General features: G+C 45.7%; 9 non-coding genes and 1 pseudogene across 9 annotated transcripts; all 10 read right to left on the reverse strand.

Moving 5' to 3' along the window:
• Positions 1-983: 983 nt before the first annotated feature.
• Positions 984-1,174, reverse strand: LOC142677175 (U2 spliceosomal RNA). The gene has a single exon (XR_012852220.1). It is a non-coding gene; the product is annotated as a U2 spliceosomal RNA (small nuclear RNA).
• Positions 1,175-2,297: 1,123 nt separating this feature from the next.
• On the reverse strand, positions 2,298-2,488 carry LOC142677176 (U2 spliceosomal RNA). The gene has a single exon (XR_012852221.1). It is a non-coding gene; the product is annotated as a U2 spliceosomal RNA (small nuclear RNA).
• A 1,269-nt stretch (positions 2,489-3,757) lies between these two features.
• Positions 3,758-3,960, reverse strand: LOC142677606 (U2 spliceosomal RNA; annotated as a pseudogene).
• A 12,207-nt stretch (positions 3,961-16,167) lies between these two features.
• Positions 16,168-16,358, reverse strand: LOC142677528 (U2 spliceosomal RNA). The gene has a single exon (XR_012852539.1). It is a non-coding gene; the product is annotated as a U2 spliceosomal RNA (small nuclear RNA).
• A 1,117-nt stretch (positions 16,359-17,475) lies between these two features.
• LOC142677361 (U2 spliceosomal RNA) lies at positions 17,476-17,666 on the reverse strand. Its single transcript, XR_012852388.1, has one exon. It is a non-coding gene; the product is annotated as a U2 spliceosomal RNA (small nuclear RNA).
• Positions 17,667-18,793: 1,127 nt separating this feature from the next.
• Positions 18,794-18,984, reverse strand: LOC142677178 (U2 spliceosomal RNA). Its single transcript, XR_012852223.1, has one exon. It is a non-coding gene; the product is annotated as a U2 spliceosomal RNA (small nuclear RNA).
• A 1,121-nt stretch (positions 18,985-20,105) lies between these two features.
• Positions 20,106-20,296, reverse strand: LOC142677179 (U2 spliceosomal RNA). The gene has a single exon (XR_012852224.1). It is a non-coding gene; the product is annotated as a U2 spliceosomal RNA (small nuclear RNA).
• A 1,281-nt stretch (positions 20,297-21,577) lies between these two features.
• On the reverse strand, positions 21,578-21,768 carry LOC142677180 (U2 spliceosomal RNA). Its single transcript, XR_012852225.1, has one exon. It is a non-coding gene; the product is annotated as a U2 spliceosomal RNA (small nuclear RNA).
• A 1,267-nt stretch (positions 21,769-23,035) lies between these two features.
• LOC142677181 (U2 spliceosomal RNA) lies at positions 23,036-23,226 on the reverse strand. Its single transcript, XR_012852226.1, has one exon. It is a non-coding gene; the product is annotated as a U2 spliceosomal RNA (small nuclear RNA).
• A 1,267-nt stretch (positions 23,227-24,493) lies between these two features.
• On the reverse strand, positions 24,494-24,684 carry LOC142677183 (U2 spliceosomal RNA). The gene has a single exon (XR_012852227.1). It is a non-coding gene; the product is annotated as a U2 spliceosomal RNA (small nuclear RNA).
• Between the last annotated feature and the right edge of the window lie 35 nt (positions 24,685-24,719).

Below are 24,719 nucleotides of genomic sequence, written 5' to 3' on the forward strand. Positions count from 1 at the left end.
CAGCAGCAGTAAGTGCATGCCCACTGCCACCCCTTCTCCTTTCACACCTTGTATCAGCTTTAATCCAGTCCAGTGCTGCCTGCTGATCAGCACTGACCAACACTGCCTGGGCCCAGGCTTTTATCTCTGAGGCCCCATTATGATGTCAGAAAGCTGGCTCTGGCTCCTGAGGTCTCCACTATGACACGTGCAAAGTTCCGTCTGAACTTTATATAAGACGGTGCGGCTCAGTCAGTCACTCAGTGTTGCCTGAGAGGGCAACACTGCAACAGCCGGCCCCCAGGCTGTCTTTTTTTTGCACAGCTAGTTGCCTCCAGGAGGCCACAAGAGGGAGACAAGGGACTGCAAAATGGAAAATAGGCATCCACCAACTTTACAGACAACTTGTTCAACTTGCTCCTACAACCTCCATCCTTGCACAGTTTGTTATTCTTCCAGGTAACATAGTAACAAATCCAAATTGCTGCTCTCTTTGTAGGCAAGCAAGGGTTTGTTGCAACTGCAATTCTTACTTCTTCTTGAAATGTAGGGACCACAGTACATTCCATCACATCCATCTAGTGTACACAGGTAGGTCCATTGTGACGGGCGGGCGGGCGGGCTGGCTGCTTTAATGGCTGTTTGCTGTTCCCCTACTCCACTCCACTATTTGACTATGGTGCTGCATCAATCAGTGGCTGGCTCAGGTGCAGCTCTTTAACCTACCTAGGAGGGAGGGCGGAGAGAAGACAAGGAAGGTGAATGAGCTGTTCCAATGTGAAATGCCGGAAACACAGAAACACAGACGACACAAAACAAGAGGTGGCAATGTATTAATTAATTGCATTTAATAAATTAGCTCATTATCACACATGACTGTACAAATGCATTGTCCAACAGGTGTTGAAATAATGGGATTAAAAGGGGAGATCCCATCCGAAAGACAAAAACAATGGCAAACACAAAAAGCACTTTTGGAATCTGATTTTAGTAAACACATAAGGAAAGGGTGCACCGGTCCTGGAAATACTGCAATACCAGGTCAATGCGTGGAGTGGACAGAGCAAGCTCTATTTCCATCTCCCTGTTCTAAAAATCCATTTAATATATGGTCCCCAGATAGGGGACGTATCAGATATTAAACTGATAAGAACAGATACTACACTTGATCTTAGCCAAAAGGCCGAGAAGCGATAACCCGAACGTGCCGCGCGTTTTGCTTCTTTTGCTTGCACCACAATGCAGTGCTGAAAGAGGAGGAATCGACATAAAAACGCCTTCCTGGCAACGCCCAAATGCCCTCCTGCCGTGCAAACACTGACAGCAGCAGCAGCAGCAGCAGCAGCAGTAAGTGCATGCCCACTGCCACCCCTTCTCCTTTCACACCTTGTATCAGCTTTAATCCAGTCCAGTGCTGCCTGCTGAGCAGCACTGACCAACACTGCCTGGGCCCAGGCTTTTATCTCTGAGGCCCCATTATGATGTCAGAAAGCTGGCTCTGGCTCCTGAGGTCTCCACTATGACACGTGCAAAGTTCCGTCTGAACTTTATATAAGACGGTGCGGCTCAGTCAGTCACTCAGTGTTGCCTGAGAGGGCAACACTGCAACAGCCGGCCCCCAGGCTGTCTTTTTTTTGCACAGCTAGTTGCCTCCTGGAGGCCACAAGAGGGAGACAAGGGACTGCAAAATGGAAAATAGGCATCCACCAACTTTACAGACAACTTGTTCTCCTTGCTCCTACAACCTCCATCCTTGCACAGTTTGTTATTCTTCCAGGTAACATAGTAACAAATCCAAATTGCTGCTCTCTTTGTAGGCAAGCAAGGGTTTGTTGCAACTGCAATTCTTACTTCTTCTTGAAATGTAGGGACCACAGTACATTCCATCACATCCATCTAGTGTACACAGGTAGGTCCATTGTGACGGGCGGGCGGGCTGGCTGCTTTAATGGCTGTTTGCTGTTCCCCTACTCCACTCCACTATTTGACTATGGTGCTGCATCAATCAGTGGCTGGCTCAGGTGCAGCTCTTTAACCTACCTAGGAGGGAGGGCGGAGAGAAGACAAGGAAGGTGAATGAGCTGTTCCAATGTGAAATGCCGGAAACACAGAAACACAGACGACACAAAACAAGAGGTGGCAATGTATTAATTAATTGCATTTAATAAATTAGCTCATTATCACACATGACTGTACAAATGCATTGTCCAACAGGTGTTGAAATAATGGGATTAAAAGGGGAGATCCCATCCGAAAGACAAAAACAATGGCAAACACAAAAAGCACTTTTGGAATCTGATTTTAGTAAACACATAAGGAAAGGGTGCACCGGTCCTGGAAATACTGCAATACCAGGTCAATGCGTGGAGTGGACAGAGCAAGCTCTATTTCCATCTCCCTGTTCTAAAAATCCATTTAATATATGGTCCCCAGATAGGGGACGTATCAGATATTAAACTGATAAGAACAGATACTACACTTGATCTTAGCCAAAAGGCCGAGAAGCGATAACCCGAAAGGGCCGCGCGTTGACCGAGCCTGCCCAATACTGCTGTTCACCCCTTGCAGCGATTCAGCCTACTCCTACGCAATTCCATGGGGCCCTGCAGGCTCACACACACTCACAGCTACTAAGCGGGAGGTGAATAAAGGCCGGAGAGGAAGCAAGACAGGATTTGCTTCTTTTGCTTGCACCACAATGCAGTGCTGAAAGAGGAGGAATCGACATAAAAACGCCTTCCTGGCAACGCCCAAATGCCCTCCTGCCGTGCAAACACTGGCAGCAGCAGCAGCAGCAGCAGCAGTAAGTGCATGCCCACTGCCACCCCTTCTCCTTTCACACCTTGTATCAGCTTTAATCCAGTCCAGTGCTGCCTGCTGAGCAGCACTGACCAACACTGCCTGGGCCCAGGCTTTTATCTCTGAGGCCCCATTATGATGTCAGAAAGCTGGCTCTGGCTCCTGAGGTCTCCACTATGACACGTGCAAAGTTCCGTCTGAACTTTATATAAGACGGTGCGGCTCAGTCAGTCACTCAGTGTTGCCTGAGAGGGCAACACTGCAACAGCCGGCCCCCAGGCTGTCTTTTTTTTGCACAGCTAGTTGCCTCCAGGAGACCACAAGAGGGAGACAAGGGACTGCAAAATGGAAAATAGGCATCCACCAACTTTACAGACAACTTGTTCTCCTTGCTCCTACAACCTCCATCCTTGCACAGTTTGTTATTCTTCCAGGTAACATAGTAACAAATCCAAATTGCTGCTCTCTTTGTAGGCAAGCAAGGGTTTGTTGCAACTGCAATTCTTACTTCTTCTTGAAATGTAGGGACCACAGTACATTCCATCACATCCATCTAGTGTACACAGGTAGGTCCATTGTGACGGGCGGGCGGGCGGGCTGGCTGCTTTAATGGCTGTTTGCTGTTCCCCTACTCCACTCCACTATTTGACTATGGTGCTGCATCAATCAGTGGCTGGCTCAGGTGCAGCTCTTTAACCTACCTAGGAGGGAGGGCGGAGAGAAGACAAGGAAGGTGAATGAGCTGTTCCAATGTGAAATGCCGGAAACACAGAAACACAGACGACACAAAACAAGAGGTGGCAATGTATTAATTAATTGCATTTAATAAATTAGCTCATTATCACACATGACTGTACAAATGCATTGTCCAACAGGTGTTGAAATAATGGGATTAAAAGGGGAGATCCCATCCGAAAGACAAAAACAATGGCAAACACAAAAAGCACTTTTGGAATCTGATTTTAGTAAACACATAAGGAAAGGGTGCACCGGTCCTGGAAATACTGCAATACCAGGTCAATGCGTGGAGTGGACAGAGCAAGCTCTATTTCCATCTCCCTGTTCTAAAAATCCATTTAATATATGGTCCCCAGATAGGGGACGTATCAGATATTAAACTGATAAGAACAGATTTTTTTTTTTTTTTTTTTTTTTTTTTTTTTTTTTTTTTTATTAAACCATTCAGGTTTTTTTGAATAAAACCGAGAACTGTAGTTGTTCAAACCACCTCTCTATTTTTCAAAAAATCTCATCATTCTGGTTCATTATTTTATTTTTCCATCAAATACAAGATAAATCAAACAAAATTCCTCAAACTAAATACCTCCATTTTAACATTCGCCATATCCCTTCCGCATCCATACCTCTTTCTAGATCCCATTTATAATAAAAATACAATTTAGCCAATACCATACTAACCACATCCTCCATCTCAAATACTTCTCTTTTATACACATTCAAATTCCTCGTATTCCACAATACCTCTTTCACACAAGTCAAAAAAATCCACAACACTCTATCCTTTTCACTACCCAAACTACACAAACCAAACAAGACAATTTCATACGTCAAACTCTTCAAACCAGTCAATTCTTCGCACAACCCACTCAACTTTTTCCAAACATCCTTTGCATGCTTACACGACCAAAACACATGACTCACATCCTCATCATCCCCACAACCTTCTCTCGGACACCTTTCAGATGCAACCAAACCTCTTCTTTTCTGAACACTCCTTACAGGCAACACTCCATGTACCGACATCCATAATAAATCTTTCTGCTTATTTGACACATCATACGTAACAATCTTCTTCCACACAGACTTAGACTCCATCGAATTCAAACCATTTACAGAACACATCACATTATTCATACACATACTTCTCACAACATTCTTTTCTCTCAAAAATCTCTCCATTCTTACATCCTCTAGCTGGAACTTTTTGATAAATTTTTCTACATACAAATACCACCCCGTGCACTGGAAAGCAATTGGTTTACATAAATTTCGTTTTTCCCAACTTAGACGCTGAATCACCGTTCCAGCTAGATATTTAGACATTCTGGAAGCCTTGGATTCCTTAAATAAAAGCTCTACAAAAAAACGTACACAATTAATTCCAATGAAAATCTCCAAATTTGGGAAATCAAGGCCTCCATTACGTCTGCTTTTCATTAGAATTTCTCTCCTTGCCTTCTCAATCCCGCTCCCCCATAGAAAAAGGAACAAAACTCTATTCACTTTTTTTAACATAGCAACAGCAGGAGGAAAAACCAGAGCAACATATAAAATCATAGGTAGAATAATACTTTTGACAATTAAAACCTTCCCCGAAAAAGAAAGATCCCTCATTCTCCACATTTCCAACTTTCGCACAATCCTACCACCTAACTCATCCCAACTTTCTTTCCCTTTCAGCTCATCATCAAACACAATACCCAAAATTCTCACACCATTCACCTGTTCCATATCAGAATCACACACTCGCTCATTACTGAAAAAAATTTTAAATTTGCTCTTACCCCAATTTATTTTAAAAGCAGACGCAATACAAAACATATTTACAATCAACTTCACTCTGGACATATCATACACTGAATCACACAATACACAAATATCATCCATATATCCCAAAGCTTTCACACGCTTTCCATCACACCCGGGCACCACCAAACCTTTCACAACCTTATCATTTCTAATCATTTGCAACAATGGTTCAATCGCACAAATAAAAAGGATGGGAGACAACGGACAACCCTGTCGCACACCAGACATAATACTAAATGATTCTGAAAAAAACCCATTCACCTGCACACAACTCTTTGCATTCGCGTATAATTTCTTCAACAAACTCACAAACTGAACCGGAAAACCCATTCTCTCTAACACTTTGAACAAAAACACATGCGCCACACGATCAAACGCTTTCTCAAAATCTAACGCACACACAATCACCTTCTTATTCCGACCCTTACAATCCTCAAGCATGTCCCGCACCAACGCCACGTTCTCATGCAATTTCCTTTTCGGTACCGCACATACCTGATCCTCATCAATTACACACCCAATCACATCTCTCATACGATTCGCAATCAGCTTGGCAAAAATTTTATAATCCGTATTCAGCAAAGTAATTGGTCGCCAATTTTCTAACCGTCTCTTATCTCCTTTTTTATGCAACAGAACTACCATACCCTTCTTCATCACATCACACATATTCGTCCCAGAAAACAACACTCTCATAACATCAATAACATCCTTCCCAATTATATCCCAATATTTCCCATAGAAATCAGCTGGTATTCCATCGGTCCCTGGAGACTTATTTTTGGCCATACTTCCCACCACATCCTTTACTTCACCATCCATAATCTCACCAAGCAAAAGCTCACATTCACTTTCAGGAACAAAATTACACACAATATCCAAAAACTCATCATCGTCACCCAGATCACACTTCTTCACATCATACAGTTGTTTATAAAAATCAGACACCACATCAATCACATCCTTACCAAACACCTCTTTATCATCCTTATCCAATAACACATTCATACCACTTTTCCCACCACACATTTTTTTAAAGAAAAATCTAGTGCACTTCTCGTGATTATCTCTAACCTCCACCTTAGACCTAAATATTATTTCTTTCCCTTTCTCTCGGAACCACTCCTTAATATCTTTTTTTGTTTTTTCCAAATCGTGTCTTACATCCATACCCAAATTTTTACATTGTTGAAGGAACGTCATCCGCATATTAAAGCGTGAATATTGCAATCTTTTCCTTCTCGCTCTTCTATACCCTATCTGTCTAAAAAACCCACCAATCTTTTTTTTCACCCATACCCACCATTCACACACATTAGAGAAAGAACTTTTCTTCCTAACCCAAAACCCATATTTTTTCCCAAACCTAGTTTTTACCCTTTCATCACTCAGAAAACTAACATTCATCTTCCATACCCCTCTACCATAAAAGAAATTATTTATAACAAAAACCCCCAACAAACACTCGTGATCTGAAAACCACACTCTCTCCTGCGCATAATCTACACATTTCATTGCTGAAATAGAAAAAAAGAAAAAGTCCAGACGAGAATCCGTTCTTCCGTCATCGGCATGGTACGTAAATGGACCTGGTTTCCTGGTGACAGCGTCCTGCAAAGCAAAGTCCTGCAAAATTTTATTCCACAAACTTCCGGTAGCGTCCACATTAGACTCTGTGGATCCAGCTCGGGCCTGCTTCTCCAGGATACAGTTAATATCACCGACAATAATAACAGGAACTTTACCATGTAGAAAAAATTTTAAACTATCAAAAAGTGCCAACCTATCAGATTTCACAGCATGGCCATAGATATTGATAAGCCTAAACTGCCATCCCTTATAGGATAGTAACACACAGACACATCTTCCTTCCTGTATAATTTGAGTCTGTTTGATGACAAACTCATTATTTTTAAAGAGAATACCAATTCCATCATTCCTATTTGTGGAAGAAAAAGACCAAATTGCTTCCCCAAACTTCCATTCTTCTTTCCTTGGCATTTTTGATAAACCACATTCTTGTACGCAAACAATGTCACTGCCCTTAGAGGCCAAAAAGTCCAGGACTGCAGCACGCTTGTGAGCAGAGGAGAACACCCGTACATTTTGTGAGACAATCTTTAATCTCAAAGACATGCGGGCATAGTATGGTTAGTGGAAAAGCAAGCCATGAAATAGCCAGAACATATCACGTCCCAGGGAAATACATTGCTCTTTCCAGATTTGCCACATTGACTTCACTGAGGAAACCTTCCCCAGGAGAGCTGGGTACTTCTGAGGCCACCTCAGATGACTTAGGGCTACAACTAGAGTCACTGTCCAGCAATGAGAAAGGATTTGCATGAGCAGAATCTTCCAACAAACCAATCTTCAGTCTCTTCACCGCCTTTCCAGATTTCCCCCTTTTTGAGACAACTTTGTGGAAAATTTCCGCACTAGTGGCACTAGGCATCCTGGCCTCCTTCTCGTCCTCCTCCGATATTGACCACTCCACTTTAGCTGAGTCTTCCGTTTTTGACTCTGGGCTAGAGAAAGACAAAATTTGCATACTTGCACCATTATCAGGGTATGCACACCCACTAGGTGGCGCTGTGTCTTCACCTTCCATAGGTATAACCACAGGTGTCTCATCAACAGTTGGCTCTGCAGGAGGGACCACACCCAACTCCATGCTGTCAGTATGTGAGGTTAGAACCTCTCCTAATCCAGCTTTCCCAGGGTCCTGAGAAGCAGCCACAGAAACACTGCCAGCAGGCTCTGAAATTACATCAGAAGAGGCAGCAAGGGAACTTGTTGTTCTCACCTGTCTGCCCCATGTCCTTCTCTCTTGCCCTAAGAAGGGAAACACCTTTGGGCATTTTCTACAGGTATGACCAGGCAAACCACAAATATCACACCTGGATGGGGAAATGCATGCACTAACCTCATGTCCTGTTTCCTTGCAATTTCTGCAAACCTTGCCTTTACATGCATCTTTAGTATGCCCGTAGGAAAAACATGATCTGCAAAATGATGGCATATCTTGGTAGTAAAGATATCCCTTGTTCCCACCAATGGAAAAATTAGCAGGAGGATTCATCACTCCTCCAATACAGCTGGAGTCAGGTTTCAGCCTGACCCAGTACTTGATATCACCATTGAAAACTCCCCATAGGTTCTTCTGCTCCACACCTCCTCTAACATGGGTACAGTAGTGAGCTAAAAAGGCCCTGACCAGCCTTCTATCCAGAAATGGGTTATACATGTGGATGGTAATACATTTCTCCACTGCTGAGAAAAGAGGTAGCACTTCAATAGATTTTAAAGCCTCATGCATATGTTTCTCCTTGAGCAACTGAAAAACATTTAGACAGTAGGCGGCCTCAAAAAAGGATACGTCATACGTAGCAATATTGCTGAAAGCTTGGATACAGAATACCTCTACCAATGTGACTCCAGCCAGGTCCAGAAGGATGTTCTCAATGATGTGCCCAGTATCCACTTCTTCTCTCCTCTGCTCATTCACCACAAAACGAATTGTATTCCGCACAGCTGCCATCTTGATGAGGAATGCCCAACGGCACGATGATCGCTCCCAAAAACGTCGGAGAGGACTCCACGAAAGACCGAACCCCCGGCCCAGACCAGGCAATAAACCTGATCTGAGCCAAAAGGCCGAGAAGCGATAACCCGAACGGGCCGCGCGTTGACCGAGCCTGCCCAATACTGCTGTTCACCCCTTGCAGCGATTCAGCCTACTCCTACGCAATTCCATGGGGCCCTGCAGGCTCACACACACTCACAGCTACTAAGCGGGAGGTGAATAAAGGCCGGAGAGGAAGCAAGACAGGATTTGCTTCTTTTGCTTGCACCACAATGCAGTGCTGAAAGAGGAGGAATCGACATAAAAACGCCTTCCTGGCAACGCCCAAATGCCCTCCTGCCGTGCAAACACTGGCAGCAGCAGCAGCAGCAGCAGTAAGTGCATGCCCACTGCCACCCCTTCTGTTCTGTCCTCGCCAGCTAGTCCAGTTATTTACGTAATAATACCTTTTTTTTGTGTATGATTACCAGTACAGATATTGCAATTGCCTATTCTTGTACCCCATCTATATTGTATTGTATGGTTATAGCACCATCTACTGGTGGTTTTGTGTTTTCCTAGATTGTAGTTCTCTATGTATTATGGGAAAGCACCTGAGGCATTGTGGGTTATTTCCTGTTCCTGTTTGTGTATGAGTAGCAGCCATTTTCCTCATCATGCCAGTGTGAGGGGCCACTCTCCATTTCTACCTCAAGTTCAGTGCCAACAGCCTGTTCTAAGCATAGTCGGTAAGATCCATATCTATATGTTATAATCCTGTGGTTCACTGTATGTTTTGCTGTATCAGATATCACATTGTCAGCTTGCAGTATTACCTCATGTTATATTGTGTATGTATAGCAGATTATCTGTATCCTATGCACTGTACAGTTGATATATTCTGAATACTACTGTTATTTCATCCTATAGTTTCACCTTTCCTGTCTACCAGCAATAAAGAGAAAGATTTCACAGTTTCACAGCCTTTTTCTTAAGAAGACAGGGGGTTTAGCTACATGTCAGATTACACACCGTGCTAACGTGTATGAGGACAGAATAGTGAAACGACTGCTGAGAACAAGCTCAGAAGATCAGACCATAGGGTGCCCGCCATTATCCACGCAGAGCCTGCATACGGATATCGCAGCAACCTCCTAACGGTCGCATCATGTCTCAAAGTCGAGCATCTTCGGTCAAGACAAGGTCCCTTAGAAGTGGCTCTAGCAGGACATCGATCAGAGAAACTGCCGCCATTGCCCGCGCAAAAGCTGAAGCGGCAAAAGCGAAAGCCAGCTTCGCAGAACAGGAAATACAGATAAAGCTAGAGAAAGCGCGCCTTGAAGCAACTCTAGAGAAACTCACTGTTGAGAAAGAGACAGCGGCTGCCATAGCAGAAGCAGAATTTCTAGAAGCAGTAGAACTTCCAGAAATAGAGAATCGTCGCGACGTTCTCCAGCCGGAACTTGAACACCAAGATCCAGAACAGCGTACCTTACAATACGTCTATCAACATTCCAAGTCAGAATACGATACCGACTTCCAACTCAACACAAAGGGTTTTATTAACAAGCCAATCCACCCTGATTATTCAGACCGCCAGAAAGTTGACTATCAGTCTCCTTACTGCAAACAAGACAAGACACATCAAAGGGAAACCGGCTACAACAACTTCTCTTCAGAGCAGAATATCAAAAACCCGCTCCAGCTAAGAGAGACGCCCTTCGCTTCAGAGCGGTACTACGCAGGTTGTAATAAATCAGAGACTCCCAACAGGTATGGTCACACACCACACATGCACTCTGACAACACACCAGTAGTCGGATCTAATGTTAATCAAGCCACAATGGACTTTGCCAGATTCCTTGTTCGACGTGAGCTGGTCACCAAGGGACTTGTAAAGTTCAGCGATCGCGCTGAAAACTACAGAGCTTGGCGAGCTTCCTTCCAAAATGCCACCAGAGACTTAGATCTATCATGTAGTGAGGAACTGGATCTCCTGGTAGAGTGGCTAGGAAGTGAGTTCGCCGAACACGCTAAAAGAATCAGAGATATCAATGTCAATTATCCAGATGTTGGTCTTAAAAGGGTCTGGGACAGACTTGAAGAGTGCTATGGCTCGGCCGAAGTCATAGAAAGTGCCTTATTCAAGAGAATTGAGGACTTTCCTAAAATAGCAAACAAAGGCTATACAAAGCTTAGGGAGTTAAGTGATCTGTTAATGGAGTTGTGTGTAGCAAAGGCAGAAGGGGATCTGGTAGGATTGACATTCCTTGACACTGCAAGAGGTGTGAACCCCATAGTTCAGAAGCTCCCATACAACCTGCAAGAGAAATGGGTTATGCATGGTTCTAGATATAAACAGACTTACAATGTACTATTTCCTCCATTTAATGTGTTTGTAGATTTTGTCTCTGAACAAGCTAAAATTAGAAATGATCCTAGCTTTGATTTCACGCTGTCATGTGCCGCCACCCCTGTTAGTAAACCTCGTAGAGCAATGGTGGAGGTCCACAAAATTAACGTTTCCTCCACAGGTTCAGTCCATAAAGAGTTCAGCTCCCGTCAAGGAGACAAACCCAAAGACCCGAGCAGACAGTGTCCCTTACACAGGAAGCCACATTCCCTACTTAGGTGCAGAACCTTCAGGGAAAAGTCATTAGAGGACCGCAAGGCCTTCCTTAAGGAAAACAACATCTGCTTCAAATGCTGTTCTTCAACATCACACTTCGCCAGAGATTGCGAGGTTCGTGCAAAGTGTATCGAATGTGGTAGCACAGAACATAACACAGCTCTACACCCTGGAGCACCATCGTGGACTTCGCCCCAAGACCAATAGCATAGCGGGGAGCTGAAGGACACAAGTACTGACACTCCAGCGGTTACTTCTAAATGCACAGAGGTTTGTAGAGGCCTCATAGGAGGAAGGTCCTGCTCAAAAATCTCCCTAGTGAGGATTTACCCAGCAGACGACCGGGACAAAGCCATCAAAGTATATGCTATTCTAGACGATCAAAGCAACAAGTCGTTAGCCAAGTCTGCCTTCTTTGATAGCTTTAACGTCAGAGGCCCTGGCGCCCCCTACTCTCTAAAAACTTGTGCCGGTACTGTAGAGACAGCTGGAAGGAGGGCAAGCGGCTATGTAGTCGAGTCTATAAATGGCCAAGTGTGTCTGCCCTTACCAACCATACTGGAGTGTAACCAAATTCCTGATAACAGGTCTGAGATACCTACGCCGGAAGTAGCAGCGCACCAACCTCACCTGAAGCGTATAGAACACTTGATCCCGAAACTTGATCCAGAGGCTCAGATAGTCTTGCTCCTTGGGAGAGATATTCTTCGAGTCCACAAGGTTAGGCAACAGATCAATGGCCCTCACAACGCTCCATATGCACAGAGACTCGACCTAGGATGGGTCGTCATAGGAGAGGTCTGTTTGGGAGGTGTACACAAACCGACAACTGTCAACAGCATGCTTACCAGTACACTGGAGAATGGACGCCCATCTCTCCTCCGACCATGTGAAAATCATTTCTTCATAAAGGAACTGCCACACAGCACTTCATCATCAAGTATCCTTGTAGGCTCTGCCTACGATGACTACATCTGGGACGGCAACCAAGATCACCTAGGGTGCACAGTCTTCCGCCAGACAAAGGAGGACAATCGTATGGCAATGTCATTCGAAGATAGACTGTTCCTAGACATAATGGAGCAGGGAATGGTGCAGAACGAAATGAAGAGCTGGGTTGCACCTCTACCATTTAGGCCTCAAAGACAACGCTTACCTAACAACAGAGAACAGGTTTACAAACGTTTCGTCTCTCTCAGACATAGCCTGCAAAGAAAACCAGAGATGAGAGACCACTTCTTTACCTTCATGGAAAAGATATTCCAGAACGGCCATGCGGAGTTAGCACCTATACTTCCAGACTCTGAAGAGCGCTGGTACCTGCCCCTGTTTGGAGTGTATCACCCGAAGAAACCAGGTCAGATCAGAGTAGTATTTGACTCAAGTGCCAAGTATGAAGGTGTCTCGTTGAATGACGTCCTGATGTCAGGCCCGGATCTAAACAACAAGCTCTTGGGAGTACTTCTACGCTTTCGCAAAGACTCTGTTGCATTCACGGCTGATATCCAACAGATGTTCCATTGCTTCCTCGTCAAAAAAGAACACAGGAATTTCTTGAGATTCCTTTGGTACAAGGATAACGATCCCTCTAAAGATGTTACCGAGTATCGAATGAAGGTACACATCTTCGGTAATAGTCCTTCCCCTGCAGTCGCCATCTATGGGCTGAGGCGTGCGGCTCAAGATGTCGAAACGAAGTACGGAACGGATGTCAGACGCTTCGTAGAAAAGGATTTCTATGTGGACGACTGTTTGAAATCAATGCCCACAAATGAAACCGCAATTTGTCTTCTGAAGAGAGCCCAGGAAATGCTCGCTCTATCTAACCTGAGGTTACACAAGATCGCTTCTAACAGCCAGAAAGTGATGGAAGCCTTTCCTACTCATGACCACTCAAGTGACTTAAAGGATTTAGATCTAGGCATCGACTCCCCTCCCATACATCGGAGCCTTGGCCTACTCTGGGACCTAAAAGCTGATACCTTCACCTTCCAGGCCAGCAGAGAAGAAAAACCCTTCACTCGCAGAGGAGTACTGTCGGCCATAAGCAGTTTATACGACCCACTGGGATTTGCAGCTCCTGTAACCATCGAAGGTAAAGCTATGTTGAGAGACTACACCAGGGAAGTGTCGAACTGGGATGCTCCTCTTCCCATGAAGGAAAGAGCCACATGGACGGCTTGGAGAAATTCCCTCACAGCCTTATCTGGTCTTCACATACCACGCCCGTATGCTTCTGTACCAACTACCAAGGTTGACACACAAAGACTTTGTGTTTTCTGCGACGCTTCAGTCAAAGCGATTGCTGCTGTAGCTTACTTAAAGACGATAGATACCAGCGGACAATGCCACGTAGGGTTCGTCATGAGCAGAGCAAAACTAGCGCCACTTCTTGAACACACAATACCACGCCTGGAACTTTGCGCCGCGGTGTTAGCAGTGGAGTTAGCCGAACTCATCACTACGGAATTGAACATGGAGATTAAAGATGCTGAGTTTTACACTGACAGCAAGATAGTACTAGGATACATCTGTAACTTAACTAGACACTTCTATGTCTACGTAAGCAACAGAGTGCTAAGGATTAGAAGATCTACCTCTCCCGAACAATGGCATTACATACCTACGCATCTCAATCCTGCAGACCAAGCAACCAGATCCGTTGCCGCTAACCGTCTGAAAGACACAATCTGGTTTACAGGCCCTACCTTCTTGTATAGACCGATGCCCAGCACAGCAGAAACCGCCATGTTTGAACTAGTGGACCCACATGCAGATGTTGAGATACGCCCTCTGGTATCTGCGTTGCATACGGAGACTGTGGACAGCCACCTGAAATTTCATCGATTCAGTATATTCCCTACTTGGAGATCACTTGTCCGTGCAATCACCTTCTTGACTCACATGGCTCGGTCGTACAAGATAATCTCGTCAGCAGATAAAAGGTACTGTAAAGGCTGGCATCGTTGTAAACATGTCTACACGGCTCTCCATCTGGAACAGGCAAAAAATGTTTTCATCCAACTAACCCAATAGTGACGTCGGCTGACGTCAAGCGGGGAGTGTTCTGTCCTCGCCAGCTAGTCCAGTTATTTACGTAATAATACCTTTTTTTTGTGTATGATTACCAGTACAGATATTGCAATTGCCTATTCTTGTACCCCATCTATATTGTATTGTATGGTTATAGCACCATCTACTGGTGGTTTTGTGTATTCCTAGATTGTAGTTCTCTATGTATTATGGGAAAGCACCTGAGGCATTGTGGGTTATTTCCTGTTCCTGTTTGTGTATGAGTAGCAGCCATTTTCCTCATCATGCCAGTGTGAGGGGCCACTCTCCATTTCTACCTCAAGTTCAGTGCCAACAGCCTGTTCTAAGCATAGTTGGTAAGATCCATATCTATATGTTATAATCCTGTGGTTCACTGTATGTTTTGCTGTATCAGATATCACATTGTCAGCTTGCAGTATTACCTCATGTTATATTGTGTATGTATAGCAGATTATCTGTATCCTATGCACTGTACAGTTGATATATTCTGAATACTACTTTTATTTCATCCTATAGTTTCACCTTTCCTGTCTACCAGCAATAAAGAGAAAGATTTCACAGTTTCACAGCCTTTTTCTTAAGAAGACAGGGGGTTTAGCTACATGTCAGATTACACACCGTGCTAACGTGTATGAGGACAGAATACCTTCTCCTTTCACACCTTGTATCAGCTTTAATCCAGTCCAGTGCTGCCTGCTGAGCAGCACTGACCAACACTGCCTGGGCCCAGGCTTTTATCTCTGAGGCCCCATTATGATGTCAGAAAGCTGGCTCTGGCTCCTGAGGTCTCCACTATGACACGCGCAAAGTTCCGTCTGAACTTTATATAAGACGGTGCGGCTCAGTCAGTCACTCAGTGTTGCCTGAGAGGGCAACACTGCAACAGCCGGCCCCCAGGCTGTCTTTTTTTTGCACAGCTAGTTGCCTCCAGGAGGCCACAAGAGGGAGACAAGGGACTGCAAAATGGAAAATAGGCATCCACCAACTATACAGACAACTTGTTCTCCTTGCTCCTACAACCTCCATCCTTGCACAGTTTGTTATTCTTCCAGGTAACATAGTAACAAATCCAAATTGCTGCTCTCTTTGTAGGCAAGCAAGGGTTTGTTGCAACTGCAATTCTTACTTCTTGAAATGTAGGGACCACAGTACATTCCATCACATCCATCTAGTGTACACAGGTAGGTCCATTGTGACGGGCGGGCGGGCGGGCTGGCTGCTTTAATGGCTGTTTGCTGTTCCCCTACTCCACTCCACTATTTGACTATGGTGCTGCATCAATCAGTGGCTGGCTCAGGTGCAGCTCTTTAACCTACCTAGGAGGGAGGGCGGAGAGAAGACAAGGAAGGTGAATGAGCTGTTCCAATGTGAAATGCCGGAAACACAGAAACACAGACGACACAAAACAAGAGGTGGCAATGTATTAATTAATTGCATTTAATAAATTAGCTCATTATCACACATGACTGTACAAATGCATTGTCCAACAGGTGTTGAAATAATGGGATTAAAAGGGGAGATCCCATCCGAAAGACAAAAACAATGGCAAACACAAAAAGCACTTTTGGAATCTGATTTTAGTAAACACATAAGGAAAGGGTGCACCGGTCCTGGAAATACTGCAATACCAGGTCAATGGGTGGAGTGGACAGAGCAAGCTCTATTTCCATCTCCCTGTTCTAAAAATCCATTTAATATATGGTCCCCAGATAGGGGACGTATCAGATATTAAACTGATAAGAACAGATACTACACTTGATCTTAGCCAAAAGGTCGAGAAGCGATAACCCGAACGTGCCGCGCGTTTTGCTTCTTTTGCTTGCACCACAATGCAGTGCTGAAAGAGGAGGAATCGACATAAAAACGCCTTCCTGGCAACTCCCAAATGCCCTCCTGCCGTGCAAACACTGGCAGCAGCAGCAGCAGCAGCAGTAAGTGCATGCCCACTGCCACCCCTTCTCCTTTCACACCTTGTATCAGCTTTAATCCAGTCCAGTGCTGCCTGCTGAGCAGCACTGACCAACACTGCCTGGGCCCAGGCTTTTATCTCTGAGGCCCCATTATGATGTCAGAAAGCTGGCTCTGGCTCCTGAGGTCTCCACTATGACACGTGCAAAGTTCCGTCTGAACTTTATATAAGACGGTGCGGCTCAGTCAGTCACTCAGTGTTGCCTGAGAGGGCAACACTGCAACAGCCGGCCCCCAGGCTGTCTTTTTTTCGCACAGCTAGTTGCCTCCAGGAGGCCACAAGAGGGAGACAAGGGACTGCAAAATGGAAAATAGGCATCCACCAACTTTACAGACAACTTGTTCTCGTTGCTCCTACAACCTCCATCCTTGCACAGTTTGTTATTCTTCCAGGTAACATAGTAACAAATCCAAATTGCTGCTCTCTTTGTAGGCAAGCAAGGGTTTGTTGCAACTGCAATTCTTACTTCTTCTTGAAATGTAGGGACCACAGTACATTCCATCACATCCATCTAGTGTACACAGGTAGGTCCATTGTGACGGGCGGGCGGGCTGGCTGCTTTAATGGCTGTTTGCTGTTCCCCTACTCCACTCCACTATTTGACTATGGTGCTGCATCAATCAGTGGCTGGCTCAGGTGCAGCTCTTTAACCTACCTAGGAGGGAGGGCGGAGAGAAGACAAGGAAGGTGAATGAGCTGTTCCAATGTGAAATGCCGGAAACACAGAAACACAGACGACACAAAACAAGAGGTGGCAATGTATTAATTAATTGCATTTAATAAATTAGCTCATTATCACACATGACTGTACAAATGCATTGTCCAACAGGTGTTGAAATAATGGGATTAAAAGGGGAGATCCCATCCTAAAGACAAAAACAATGGCAAACACAAAAAGCACTTTTGGAATCTGATTTTAGTAAACACATAAGGAAACGGTGCACCGGTCCTGGAAATACTGCAATACCAGGTCAATGCGTGGAGTGGACAGAGCAAGCTCTATTTCCATCTCCCTGTTCTAAAAATCCATTTAATATATGGTCCCCTGATAGGGGACGTATCAGATATTAAACTGATAAGAACAGATACTACACTTGATCTTAGCCAAAAGGCCGAGAAGCGATAACCCGAACGTGCCGCGCGTTTTGCTTCTTTTGCTTGCACCACAATGCAGTGCTGAAAGAGGAGGAATCGACATAAAAACGCCTTCCTGGCAACGCCCAAATGCCCTCCTGCCGTGCAAACACTGGCAGCAGCAGCAGCAGCAGCAGCAGCAGTAAGTGCATGCCCACTGCCACCCCTTCTCCTTTCACACCTTGTATCAGCTTTAATCCAGTCCAGTGCTGCCTGCTGAGCAGCACTGACCAACACTGCCTGGGCCCAGGCTTTTATCTCTGAGGCCCCATTATGATGTCAGAAAGCTGGCTCTGGCTCCTGAGGTCTCCACTATGACACGTGCAAAGTTCCGTCTGAACTTTATATAAGACGGTGCGGCTCAGTCAGTCACTCAGTGTTGCCTGAGAGGGCAACACTGGAACAGCCGGCCCCCAGGCTGTCTTTTTTTTGCACAGCTAGTTGCCTCCAGGAGGCCACAAGAGGGAGACAAGGGACTGCAAAATGGAAAATAGGCATCCACCAACTTTACAGACAACTTGTTCTCCTTGCTCCTACAACCTCCATCCTTGCACAGTTTGTTATTCTTCCAGGTAACATAGTAACAAATCCAAATTGCTGCTCTCTTTGTAGGCAAGCAAGGGTTTGTTGCAACTGCAATTCTTACTTCTTCTTGAAATGTAGGGACCACAGTACATTCCATCATATCCATCTAGTGTACACAGGTAGGTCCATTGTGACGGGCGGGCGGGCGGGCTGGCTGCTTTAATGGCTGTTTGCTGTTCCCCTACTCCACTCCACTATTTGACTATGGTGCTGCATCAATCAGTGGCTGGCTCAGGTGCAGCTCTTTAACCTACCTAGGAGGGAGGGCGGAGAGAAGACAAGGAAGGTGAATGAGCTGTTCCAATGTGAAATGCCGGAAACACAGAAACACAGATGACACAAAACAAGAGGTGGCAATGTATTAATTAATTGCATTTAATAAATTAGCTCATTATCACACATGACTGTACAAATGCATTGTCCAACAGGTGTTGAAATAATGGGATTAAAAGGGGAGATCCCATCCGAAAGACAAAAACAATGGCAAACACAAAAAGCACTTTTGGAATCTGATTTTAGTAAACACATAAGGAAAGGGTGCACCGGTCCTGGAAATACTGCAATACCAGGTCAATGCGTGGAGTGGACAGAGCAAGCTCTATTTCCATCTCCCTGTTCTAAAAATCCATTTAATATATGGTCCCCAGATAGGGGACGTATCAGATATTAAACTGATAAGAACAGATACTACACTTGATCTTAGCCAAAAGGCCGAGAAGCGATAACCCGAACGTGCCGCGCGTTTTGCTTCTTTTGCTTGCACCACAATGCAGTGCTGAAAGAGGAGGAATCGACATAAAAACGCCTTCCTGGCAACGCCCAAATGCCCTCCTGCCGTGCAAAGACTGGCAGCAGCAGCAGCAGCAGCAGTAAGTGCATGCCCACTGCCACCCCTTCTCCTTTCACACCTTGTATCAGCTTTAATCCAGTCCAGTGCTGCCTGCTGAGCAGCACTGACCAACACTGCCTGGGCCCAGGCTTTTATCTCTGAGGCCCCATTATGATGTCAGAAAGCTGGCTCTGGCTCCTGAGGTCTCCACTATGACACGTGCAAAGTTCCGTCTGAACTTTATATAAGACGGTGCGGCTCAGTCAGTCACTCAGTGTTGCCTGAGAGGGCAACACTGCAACAGCCGGCCCCTAGGTTGTCTTTTTTTTGCACAGCTAGTTGCCTCCAGGAGGCCACAAGAGGGAGACAAGGGACAGCAAAATGGAAAATAGGCATCCACCAACTTTACAGACAACTTGTTCTCCTTGCTCCTACAACCTCCATCCTTGCACAGTTTGTTATTCTTCCAGGTAACATAGTAACAAATCCAAATTGCTGCTCTCTTTGTAGGCAAGCAAGGGTTTTTTGCAACTGCAATTCTTACTTCTTCTTGAAATGTAGGGACCACAGTACATTCCATCACATCCATCTAGTGTACACAGGTAGGTCCATTGTGACGGGCGGGCGGGCGGGCTGGCTGCTTTAATGGCTGTTTGCTGTTCCCCTACTCCACTCCACTATTTGACTATGGTGCTGCATCAATCAGTGGCTGGCTCAGGTGCAGCTCTTTAACCTACCTAGGAGGGAGGGCGGAGAGAAGACAAGGAAGGTGAATGAGCTGTTCCAATGTGAAATGCCGGAAACACAGAAACACAGACGACACAAAACAAGAGGTGGCAATGTATTAATTAATTGCATTTAATAAATTAGCTCATTATCACACATGACTGTACAAATGCATTGTCCAACAGGTGTTGAAATAATGGGATTAAAAGGGGAGATCCCATCCGAAAGACAAAAACAATGGCAAACACAAAAAGCACTTTTGGAATCTGATTTTAGTAAACACATAAGGAAAGGGTGCACCGGTCCTGGAAATACTGCAATACCAGGTCAATGCGTGGAGTGGACAGAGCAAGCTCTATTTCCATCTCCCTGTTCTAAAAATCCATTTAATATATGGTCCCCAGATAGGGGACGTATCAGATATTAAACTGATAAGAACAGATACTACACTTGATCTTAGCCAAAAGGCCGAGAAGCGATAACCCGAACGGGCCGCGCGTTGACCGAGCCTGCCCAATACTGCTGTTCACCCCTTGCAGCGATTCAGCCTACTCCTAGGCAATTCCATGGGGCCCTGCAGGCTCACACACACTCACAGCTACTAAGCGGGAGGTGAATAAAGGCCGGAGAGGAAGCAAGACAGGATTTGCTTCTTTTGCTTGCACCACAATGCAGTGCTGAAAGAGGAGGAATCGACATAAAAACGCCTTCCTGGCAACGCCCAAATGCCCTCCTGCCGTGCAAACACTGGCAGCAGCAGCAGCAGCAGCAGCAGCAGCAGCAGCAGTAAGTGCATGCCCACTGCCACCCCTTCTCCTTTCACACCTTGTATCAGCTTTAATCCAGTCCAGTGCTGCCTGCTGAGCAGCACTGACCAACACTGCCTGGGCCCAGGCTTTTATCTCTGAGGCCCCATTATGATGTCAGAAAGCTGGCTCTGGCTCCTGAGGTCTCCACTATGACACGTGCAAAGTTCCGTCTGAACTTTATATAAGACGGTGCGGCTCAGTCAGTCACTCAGTGTTGCCTGAGAGGGCAACACTGCAACAGCCGGCCCCCAGGCTGTCTTTTTTTTGCACATCTAGTTGCCTCCAGGAGGCCACAAGAGGGAGACAAGGGACTGCAAAATGGAAAATAGGCATCCACCAACTTTACAGACAACTTGTTCTCCTTGCTCCTACAACCTCCATCCTTGCACAGTTTGTTATTCTTCCAGGTAACATAGTAACAAATCCAAATTGCTGCTCTCTTTGTAGGCAAGCAAGGGTTTGTTGCAACTGCAATTCTTACTTCTTCTTGAAATGTAGGGACCACAGTACATTCCATCACATCCATCTAGTGTACACAGGTAGGTCCATTGTGACGGGCGGGCGGGCGGGCTGGCTGCTTTAATGGCTGTTTGCTGTTCCCCTACTCCACTCCACTATTTGACTATGGTGCTGCATCAATCAGTGGCTGGCTCAGGTGCAGCTCTTTAACCTACCTAGGAGGGAGGGCGGAGAGAAGACAAGGAAGGTGAATGAGCTGTTCCAATGTGAAATGCCGGAAACACAGAAACACAGACGACACAAAACAAGAGGTGGCAATGTATTAATTAATTGCATTTAATAAATTAGCTCATTATCACACATGACTGTACAAATGCATTGTCCAACAGGTGTTGAAATAATGGGATTAAAAGGGGAGATCCCATCCGAAAGACAAAAACAATGGCAAACACAAAAAGCACTTTTGGAATCTGATTTTAGTAAACACATAAGGAAAGGGTGCACCGGTCCTGGAAATACTGCAATACCAGGTCAATGCGTGGAGTGGACAGAGCAAGCTCTATTTCCATCTCCCTGTTCTAAAAATCCATTTAATATATGGTCCCCAGATAGGGGACGTATCAGATATTAAACTGATAAGAACAGATACTACACTTGATCTTAGCCAAAAGGCCGAGAAGCGATAACCCGAACGGGCCGCGCGTTGACCGAGCCTGCCCAATACTGCTGTTCACCCCTTGCAGCGATTCAGCCTACTCCTACGCAATTCCATGGGGCCCTGCAGGCTCACACACACTCACAGCTACTAAGCGGGAGGTGAATAAAGGCCGGAGAGGAAGCAAGACAGGATTTGCTTCTTTTGCTTGCACCACAATGCAGTGCTGAAAGAGGAGGAATCGACATAAAAACGCCTTCCTGGCAACGCCCAAATGCCCTCCTGCCGTGCAAACACTGGCAGCAGCAGCAGCAGCAGTAAGTGCATGCCCACTGCCACCCCTTCTCCTTTCACACCTTGTATCAGCTTTAATCCAGTCCAGTGCTGCCTGCTGAGCAGCACTGACCAACACTGCCTGGGCCCAGGCTTTTATCTCTGAGGCCCCATTATGATGTCAGAAAGCTGGCTCTGGCTCCTGAGGTCTCCACTATGACACGTGCAAAGTTCCGTCTGAACTTTATATAAGACGGTGCGGCTCAGTCAGTCACTCAGTGTTGCCTGAGAGGGCAACACTGCAACAGCCGGCCCCCAGGCTGTCTTTTTTTTGCACAGCTAGTTGCCTCCAGGAGGCCACAAGAGGGAGACAAGGGACTGCAAAATGGAAAATAGGCATCCACCAACTTTACAGACAACTTGTTCTCCTTGCTCCTACAACCTCCATCCTTGCACAGTTTGTTATTCTTCCAGGTAACATAGTAACAAATCCAAATTGCTGCTCTCTTTGTAGGCAAGCAAGGGTTTGTTGCAACTGCAATTCTTACTTCTTCTTGAAATGTAGGGACCACAGTACATTCCATCACATCCATCTAGTGTACACAGGTAGGTCCATTGTGACGGGCGGGCGGGCGGGCGGGCTGGCTGCTTTAATGGCTGTTTGCTGTTCCCCTACTCCACTCCACTATTTGACTATGGTGCTGCATCAATCAGTGGCTGGCTCAGGTGCAGCTCTTTAACCTACCTAGGAGGGAGGGCGGAGAGAAGACAAGGAAGGTGAATGAGCTGTTCCAATGTGAAATGCCGGAAACACAGAAACACAGACGACACAAAACAAGAGGTGGCAATGTATTAATTAATTGCATTTAATAAATTAGCTCATTATCACACATGACTGTACAAATGCATTGTCCAACAGGTGTTGAAATAATGGGATTAAAAGGGGAGATCCCATCCGAAAGACAAAAACAATGGCAAACACAAAAAGCACTTTTGGAATCTGATTTTAGTAAACACATAAGGAAAGGGTGCACCGGTCCTGGAAATACTGCAATACCAGGTCAATGCGTGGAGTGGACAGAGCAAGCTCTATTTCCATCTCCCTGTTCTAAAAATCCATTTAATATATGGTCCCCAGATAGGGGACGTATCAGATATTAAACTGATAAGAACAGATACTACACTTGATCTTAGCCAAAAGGCCGAGAAGCGATAACCCGAACGGGCCGCGCGTTGACCGAGCCTGCCCAATACTGCTGTTCACCCCTTGCAGCGATTCAGCCTACTCCTACGCAATTCCATGGGGCCCTGCAGGCTCACACACACTCACAGCTACTAAGCGGGAGGTGAATAAAGGCCGGAGAGGAAGCAAGACAGGATTTGCTTCTTTTGCTTGCACCACAATGCAGTGCTGAAAGAGGAGGAATCGACATAAAAACGCCTTCCTGGCAACGCCCAAATGCCCTCCTGCCGTGCAAACACTGGCAGCAGCAGCAGCAGCAGTAAGTGCATGCCCACTGCCACCCCTTCTCCTTTCACACCTTGTATCAGCTTTAATCCAGTCCAGTGCTGCCTGCTGAGCAGCACTGACCAACACTGCCTGGGCCCAGGCTTTTATCTCTGAGGCCCCATTATGATGTCAGAAAGCTGGCTCTGGCTCCTGAGGTCTCCACTATGACACGTGCAAAGTTCCGTCTGAACTTTATATAAGACGGTGCGGCTCAGTCAGTCACTCAGTGTTGCCTGAGAGGGCAACACTGCAACAGCCGGCCCCCAGGCTGTCTTTTTTTTGCACAGCTAGTTGCCTCCAGGAGGCCACAAGAGGGAGACAAGGGACTGCAAAATGGAAAATAGGCATCCACCAACTTTACAGACAACTTGTTCTCCTTGCTCCTACAACCTCCATCCTTGCACAGTTTGTTATTCTTCCAGGTAACATAGTAACAAATCCAAATTGCTGCTCTCTTTGTAGGCAAGCAAGGGTTTGTTGCAACTGCAATTCTTACTTCTTCTTGAAATGTAGGGACCACAGTACATTCCATCACATCCATCTAGTGTACACAGGTAGGTCCATTGTGACGGGCGGGCGGGCGGGCGGGCTGGCTGCTTTAATGGCTGTTTGCTGTTCCCCTACTCCACTCCACTATTTGACTATGGTGCTGCATCAATCAGTGGCTGGCTCAGGTGCAGCTCTTTAACCTACCTAGGAGGGAGGGCGGAGAGAAGACAAGGAAGGTGAATGAGCTGTTCCAATGTGAAATGCCGGAAACACAGAAACACAGACGACACAAAACAAGAGGTGGCAATGTATTAATTAATTGCATTTAATAAATTAGCTCATTATCACACATGACTGTACAAATGCATTGTCCAACAGGTGTTGAAATAATGGGATTAAAAGGGGAGATCCCATCCGAAAGACAAAAACAATGGCAAACACAAAAAGCACTTTTGGAATCTGATTTTAGTAAACACATAAGGAAAGGGTGCACCGGTCCTGGAAATACTGCAATACCAGGTCAATGCGTGGAGTGGACAGAGCAAGCTCTATTTCCATCTCCCTGTTCTAAAAATCCATTTAATATATGGTCCCCAGATAGGGGACGTATCAGATATTAAACTGATAAGAACAGATACTACACTTGATCTTAGCCAAAAGGCCGAGAAGCGATAACCCGAACGGGCCGCGCGTTGACCGAGCCTGCCC

Source organism: Rhinoderma darwinii (genome assembly GCF_050947455.1).
Source record: "Rhinoderma darwinii isolate aRhiDar2 chromosome 2 unlocalized genomic scaffold, aRhiDar2.hap1 SUPER_2_unloc_31, whole genome shotgun sequence".
Classification (NCBI taxonomy): Eukaryota; Metazoa; Chordata; class Amphibia; order Anura; family Rhinodermatidae; genus Rhinoderma; species Rhinoderma darwinii.